Raw genomic sequence first — 8,500 nt, forward strand, 5'->3', positions numbered from 1 at the left:
GTTCCTAGGGTGTTTATAAATGGATATTGCAGACGACTTAGAACAAAGTTTGAATGTAGCTTCGTAAAAGTTCCGTGATCAAACGATCTGAGTTGCTGGCGAATACAGTTTATCCTCACTAGACAGTATATATTATCATTATACATGAGGTGAATAGGGTTTCGCCGAGTGCGGTGGCCGAGCGGTTCCAGGCGCTTCAGTCACGAACCGCACGGCTGCTTCACTCGCAGGTTGGAATCCTACCTCGGGCATAGATGTCTGTGATGTCCTTAGGCTAGCTAGGTTTAAGTAGTTCTAGGTCTAGGGGCTGATGACATAAGCAGTTTGGTTGCATAGTTCTTGAAGCCATTTTTTGACCTTTCCCGTAAATTTTCTTTACATAAACGGCCGTATCTTTAGATTGCGTTGACATAGAAGCTCACTTTTTTACACCACCAAGGGACCGGTTACCGCAAGAAGTGCGATACATTTCCGCTTATTATGTCTACCCGTTCTGGAGGTAAACAGGTTTTAAGGGCTGGGTAGACCGATAGACGGTCAAGAAAGTGAGACTAGTAGGATTCCGTTTTTATCAGTTTAGGTGACGAAACCCGAACAACGAAAACAGCTACGACAGCTACTGAAGATGAGGGCCGCATACATAACGCCCCCCACTCCTTATTCGAAATGTGCTAGTTGTAGCCGATACATCAGCATATTAATCGTAGCTATGCTTTCGATCCAAATCACGTTTACAGGAATGCAAATAGAATCCATTTGCCCATACACGTGGTAATTCACATCCCAGTATTAATGGCACCGCGTTTTAGAAGTGCGAACATTCCCATTGCTAGCTAGCTTAAGAAAAACTTCGGCTAATGAACGTTTTCTGGCTGTGGCGAGTCTAGTGGAGAATTCGAAACAGTGTATAATACGGTTGGCAGCTATGTAGCCGTTTATTTCCTGGGGTAGTGCAGAATTATCCTACTAAATTTACTCTCTCATAACATTATTTTGTTATTTCGATAAACATCCCGAATGATTGTCACATAAGCGGTGACGTAAAGGAAGAAAATTCATGTTTTTGAGTCCAGAAAGCTCTATGCAACAGAATCTGCAGATCATTTTGCCATTTTCATTGCGAAATTGCCGGCTTATTCATGTCTGGGTTAATAATAGAGGGCTATTTGCCTGGGTTGTCTGCTAGCGTAGTGAAAGGAGGGTCTGGTTTGTTTCCGGTTCTAATCTCGATGGAGGCAGGTAGAATATCAGTAAAGCAATTTTAAGAAATTCTCGCGCCCCCAATACGTTTTATCGCTACCTTTATTCTGTACTGGCGCCCTGTGGATGTCAATATGACACTCTTGTAAAATTTCATACATGTTACTGCCTACTTTTTCCGCTTCTGTCAATAATGGAATTGACTTAAGTGTGGCACTGATTTTTAACTGAATTTCGTTATCAATCTTCACGCATTGCTAAATTTGCACACTTTCATGGTAGGTCAGTAACGGTAATCCAGTACGCCTGGTCTGAACGTTAATTCGTAACGATCTGGGGTTCTTTGTCTTACTAAAACAGTTATGTTATCTCGATAAGTTGAAATTAATTTTTTTTTTTTGGCACAGTTCATATCAATTAGCGTTTCTTCTTTCAGTTCTGTCTTATATTTACGTGTTGTATTTAACACACTAATCAGCATTTATATAGTCTTACAAATGATTGAAAACAGCCTAAAAAAGTTCAGATAGTTTGTCAGTTTCACGCCTGTGCATAGTATGTTGGTAGCACTTCGTCGGCTTGCCTGTTATGCTGTGTAGCAGACTTTAAAGCCGGGTGGATCAGCATAACGAAAAGGCGAGGGGTCTCGCTCGTTTTGTCCACGACTGTACGTCCAATGTGTCCAGCATGCAGACACGCTGGTTGCAGGCTCTTAACTGGCCTCCTCCTAACCAACAAACGGCCATTACCGGCTCCGAGACTGAACCAGTTTTCACTAGAAAACACAACAGCTCTCCACACTGCTATCCAATGAGCTCTCGCTTGACACCGCTGAAGTAGCAAATGGCATTACTTTGGGGTGAGTGGTATGCACGCTACAGAGCGTCTGGCGCTGAACTTTCCCTAAAGTAAGGATTTGAAACAGTCCATTGTCTCACTGTGTTATCAACTGTTGCTCAGATCGCTGCTGCAGATGCAGTACGATGCCCCAGAGCCGCACGCCGAACACGATGGTCTTCTCTCTCGGTAGTCCCATGTGGTCGTCCAGAGTTCGATCTTCTTGCGACCGTGCATTCTCTCTCTCGTAACCCTGTCACTTAGTGAAGTGTTGATAATGGCATCTTTGTCGTCTTGAAGGCATTCTTGAGTAACGTGAACTGACCACATCCAGTCTCAAAGGCAACTAACTCTCACGATCGTTACAGCGTGTGTATTAAAAGCAAACCTGATTTACGTAATTATAGTGGCGTTACTATCGTCACTCTCATGGGACTTTCGCAAAATCTGGACATCATTTTTCAGATGTAGAAACCCGCCTATCAATTTTCGTCTATAACGCATAAGTAGTTGGTGTTACGATTTTATTTTTCGTCAGTTTATTTCTCGACTTTTGTGGGGTATGCGCGTCTGTTAGTGTGTGTGTGTGTGTGTGCGTGTGTGTGTGTGTGTGTGGTGTGTGTGTGTGTGTGTGTGTGTGTGTGTGTGTGTGTGTGTATTTCATGTATTTGTGTTAATGCAGGCGGAAAACAAAGATGACTACATGTAGATATCTAACGTTTGTAGCTGCTGATTTTGAGACCGACTTCATTTTCTTGGTGGAACATGTACAGGGAGACCCAAAAGTCCGTTAACATTTGAAAATGCACAAATTCACGAAATAATGCCCCGGGTGATTATAATTGAAGTGCGGCTACTCTCATAGGTTAAGTGTGGGCTGCGTTTATCACACGGCAGCAAAAGTTGATAGATATGCTAATGTATTAATGCAGAACCAATTTACGCTGGGAAAAATTTAGCTCCAATTCTGGCCACCAGTGTAAATATGGCGCCGCAGACCATGTCGTAGACGGTTCTGATGCTCATACTGAACAAATTCTCTAAGCGTCGGTTAGTAATAAAAATCAACATTATGCCTTCCTCACTTCTTTGTCCTTTTCTGCTCACGACCCATTGCTAATCCATTAGCGATGAAAACATTTCTGTACGTCTTTCTTGCATTCTCAGCGTCATATCAGCACCTGGTGACCAAAACTGGAACTAATTTTTCGAGCAAAAAATCGGTTCCGCATTAACATATTAGCATAGCTACCTAGTTTCACTGCCATACGATAATTATAGCCCACACTGGACCTTCGTGAACAGGTGCACTTTAATCAAAAACGAGTGCAAAACTGGCTAACAGAAGGCGCCAGACAGTAATGCGTCATTGACGCCGTCTGGGAATCGTGTACGAAATGAACTGTAATGAGAGAGGGAGTCATATCATCCTTAGCCTGGGTGCTGAATACCTGCTGCTAGGTATGACTTTTCTGCAGGATGGCCCTCCGCCCCACATTGCTTGCGTACATCGTTTGGTGAGGATTGCGTGCTGAGCCGCCACGTACGTCGTGCTTAGCCTCCCAGTTCCCCAGGTCTCAATCCGTGTGGTTATTGGTTGTGAGGTTACCTGTAGTCGCAAGCTATTGATATCGTTTGCCTTATTAGGGATGATAAACGACAACATCTGATGGCAGTTTCTCTCAGTACCTACTGACATACTGCGCAGTGCTATTCAGAACATTGTCCTTCGACTACAGCTACTGTTGATGAACGACGGCCGACATGTTTAGCTTGAACATTTGTTATAAAGAATATTATCTTTGCTACAAATTAATTGGTATGCTAATTATTACTTCTTTATCATATCTGATGGTCATTGTGTCCACTTTTTTGTTTTCAATAAAGTCCCACGTCATCTGAAACATGTTTGTCAATTTTTACCTCTCTATTACATTTTTTTCCTGAAATACTGGATATTCAATTGTTAACGGACCTTCGGGTCACCGTGTACTTAATTCTTTGCCACTGTAAAGACCCTTCGAAGAGGACTTTAACTACATAATGAATGTAACTCCATCTTCTGGTGGAGTACGGGACTACACTGTTCAATGTTTAATAAAAACAATACCAATCGCCGTTATAAAGGTGTATTTCTAGGCAACCAGTTTCGAAGTTACACTACAGGATTGGAGTAGTTTTGGCCTGAACATGACGTAGACAGACGGTTACGCGATCATTTCACGTGAGGGGGGACAGTAGTTTGTTGCGCTGTTAACTACTCAGTATTTGATCAAGTTCCATTAATGTTATGTCATTAACCTCAATAAAAACGTCGAAACTGGTTGCCTAGAAATGAACCTATATAACGGCGATTGGTGCCGTTTTTATTGAGGTTAATGACATAACATTAATGGAACTTGATCAAATACTGAGTAGTTAACAGCGCAACAAACTACTGTCCCCCCTCACGAGAAATGATCGCGTAACCGTCTGTCTTACTGTGCCAAATGCAAGCAAACACACAACCCATGTACCGTTCGTATGTTTATTGTTGTGACTGTCGAACGCAGTGTTGAGAATGTTGACGTTCAGCACTGGTACACGCTATACGGCGCTCCCGAACAGACAATACGGCACGCTGACTTCTATTATGAGTTTATCGCTGCACAAGCCTGTGTTATAGGGCATTTAATATCTTTGGAGTCGCCGGTATTTCCTCGTAAATCTCTTCTTTTAATTCGCGCCACAGATGAGGCTAGATGTCTTATCCATGATAAGTGCACAGATCATTTTGTGTTTCCTGAGCGAACGTTCCACCTATCTCCAAATGTTCCATTAAGAAGGTTTGTAATTGTTTGTGCGGAATATACTCCATAACTCTCACGTTTTTACCATTTCGATCACCTTGTGTTCAGTGGGATGTCTAATAACTGCAGCGCCACATGTGTTAGTAACTGCAGATATTTGTGAATATTATACTGTGTCATCAATAATCATCATCATCAGTGTTCTGCCAAAAGGCAGGTTTTCACATGGTATTTCTCCAGGCTGTCCGGTCTTCTGTCATCCTCTTCAGGTCTGCATAATTTCCTCTTCCCTTTATGTCATCTATCATCTTGTATATCCTTCTTCTCCCACAAATCAATCCTTCCGAAGCATCTGCTAGCAAGCACTCCCTTCTCAATGAATGTCCCAACCAGTTCTTTTTCCTTTCTCTTACAACCTTCAGCAGACATCTTCTCTCACCAACCCTTTCCAATACTCTTTCATTACTCACTCTTTCCATCCAGCTTATTCTCTCCATTCTCCTCCACATCCACACCTCAAATGCTTCCATCCTCTCGTCTCATCAATAAATCAGAAAGTAAAGGTACGATTCTTCAAAAGCCCACTCCACATATTGACATTAAGGTAGCTGTTTATCCGCTTCTCTAAGCTAGAGTGGAGCTCTTTTTTTAATTCTTTGTTTTACCATCCAGTATTCTGACTAGTCTGATACTGTCCGCCACGAATTCTTCTCTTGCACCTACGTCTACATAACAAAATAGCACTTGAACCCTATGTCCGCAGTTATTTGTTGGATATATTCCAGTCTCAGTGTTCCCCTGCAGTTTGTACCCTGTCCAGCAAGGCTGTTCAGGAGGACGCTAGGCAAGCACAAACGCCCACGTTCGCTCGCCGTCTGAATAGTGAGCTCTCGCGTTGGAATGCGCCGGTCTGACGTCAGGATGTAGCACAGGGGATACTTCATGACTCAGGCCTTAAAGTGAAGGACAGCTCTTTTTAAATCGATGAAAAGCAATTTCGAAACGAAGCTCAGACACAGCAGTATCAAATTATAACACATTAGTGCATGGCATCTAACTACAGTTAGAACTTACACAACTGCAGACTGACATGCAGATGAGTGATAAGTTTCATTATAAAATAAGTCTTGTAGGCACGTATAAAAGCTTTCTTCGATATAAATTTCTACTTAAAGTTAAGGCAACTACAGCCCTCGGTCGCAAAAATTAAGTCTTTTGACATAGTTTCTGCACTTCTATAAGTGCCTTCATCAGAAATTAAACATTCGACTTGGCATGTTACGTATACAATAAATATCAAGCGATAAACCTTCAGTAACAAAAATTTTCACTAGCTGCTACCTGTGGCTTGACATATGTGAGCAGCCCACAGTGGCTCGCCTTCCATATATTTTTTTTAAATTTATGTTACTGAAGCTTTATGGCTTGATATTTATTTTATACGTGACATGCCAATTTGAATGTTAAATTTCTGATGAAGGCACTCATAGAAGTGCCCAAATCAGGTCAAAAACTTTTTGCGACCGAGGGCTGTAATTGCTATAACTTTAATTTGTAAACCCAGCAATGTTTAACACTTTATAAATTTCTACGACTTCATAAGTTTGCAGCTCCGATTATGTCAATGTTTCGACTTGCACATTTGTGCGAGCAACTTTTTTCCGCAATGAAGAGAACGAAATCTACCCACATAACCTCACCGATAGACTTAAGTTTAGTGACGTGATATCATCCTGCCCTTCTTCTCGTCAGTATTTTTCTTATGTTTCTTTTTTTCGCCGATTTTATGAGTGGTCTAAGCTCTTTGATGATATTCTCGATGGACGTTTTACCATTAGAGGAAGGTAGGGAGAGGGGAGGGGAAATTCGAAGGCACTGATATATAAGCATAGCTCTGCAACGCCAGAAGCAGTTTCTACGAAGCTTGGAACAAGTATCACTTGCCATCGCGGAGAAAAAACGATGACCATAAAATAGCCCGAGCACCCATTTGGCATGACCTAAGGACGAAAAGGTCTGACTTAAAAGCATAGCTCAGGAACCCCCGGAGCAACCTGAATGACATTTAGTCGTTGCCGATTCTCGAAAGAACTTCACTCTTTGTCTTACCAGACCACCTAATTTTTTGCCTCCTGTCATAGCACCAAATCTCAAGCGCTTCGATTCTCTTCTCTTCCGGTTTTCCCACCGTCGATGATTCATTGTGGTACAATGCCGTCCTTCTAACGTATATCCTCACAAGTTTCTTTCTCAAATTAAGGCCTTTGTTTGATAATAACAGACTTCTTTTGGTCAGAAATGCCGTCTCTGCCTGCGCTAGTCTGCTCTTTATATCCTTCTTGTGGCTTCCAAAGAAGCAAAATTCCTTCCCTTCAGCTATTTCTTGATTACAAATTCTGAAAAAGTTTCTCGCTGTTCTCATTTCTGCTACTCCCCATTACTTGCGTCTATCTTCGGTTTAAGAATTTTTAACATGTTGCAGCCCTGTCAGCAACTGTGATAAATTAATATATAAAAAATCCGCCTCAGTTGTGAAATGTTACTGCTCTTAACCCAGGTTTCAGCTAGAGTAATCTAGCCTTCTCCAGAAGCATAAAATAAACTAATACATGCCAGAATAAGGCACGGTCAAACATAAAAGCTAAAGTACCGTGGCACCATGTCAAGCTACGTTATTTACATGAGGAACAGCCCCGGCCCCACTTCGTGGAAAGCGGTCGGTTAGCCGCGGACGCTACGTTGGAACTGACTGTGCACGCGGATATGTACCGAGCAAGACGGCGGATCACCCGCATGCGATCACGGAAAGTCAAAGATGCCTGCAATTGTTTTTGTGTATGTTATGTACATATTTATCTTCGGTTTATTCTCAGTCCGTGTCCTGTACTCGTTACACTGTTCATTCCATTCAAGATATGTCGAGGATAGCAATATCAGCAGCGAATCATATCATTAATATCCTTTCAGCCTGAATTGTAATACTACTGTTGAACCTTTCTTTTATTTCCATTATTGCTTCTTCGATGTACAGGTTGAACAGCAGAGGCGAAACACTACATCGCTGTCTTACACCCCTTTTATTCCGAGCACTTAGTTCTTGGTCTTCCGTTCTAATTGTTGCCTCTTGGTCAGTGTACATATAGCATATTATCCTTCTTTCCTTCTTGCTTACTGCTGTTGAACTCTAGATTTCGAGAATCTTGCAGCATTTTACGTTGTCGAAAGCTCTTTCCAGATCAACAGATCTTATGAACGTGTGTTGATTTTTCTTAAGCCTTAATATTATTATCAAGTGCAACGGCAGAGCTTGCTTTTCGGTTATCAACAGAGTAGTAATGCATATTGAGGAAACTGATTTGCCCCTGGTTTGTAAAAGAACTTTCAGCCAATAAATAAAGTTCCATAAAAACGCCACGTCAGTTTTAAGATTTGTTATATATACCATTTGGAGAACAGCAACCAACCGATTCCGTTAGTCATTGCCACGAAACTGTTTAGGGAGCGAAATATGCAAAGGATGAAAAGCGCTACAATGTAGTATACGAAGACCTCTCATTAAGCTAATTCCTGCAGTTTAGGCCTTCTTACAGCAAATTGTGAATTGTTTTACCGATGTTACAATGTTCGTTGCTTTTCTTTCATTAATTGCTGTTCTTTTTCGTTGACGTATTTTA

Source organism: Schistocerca piceifrons, chromosome 1 (assembly GCF_021461385.2).
Source record: "Schistocerca piceifrons isolate TAMUIC-IGC-003096 chromosome 1, iqSchPice1.1, whole genome shotgun sequence".
In the NCBI taxonomy this organism is placed as follows: domain Eukaryota; kingdom Metazoa; phylum Arthropoda; class Insecta; order Orthoptera; family Acrididae; genus Schistocerca; species Schistocerca piceifrons.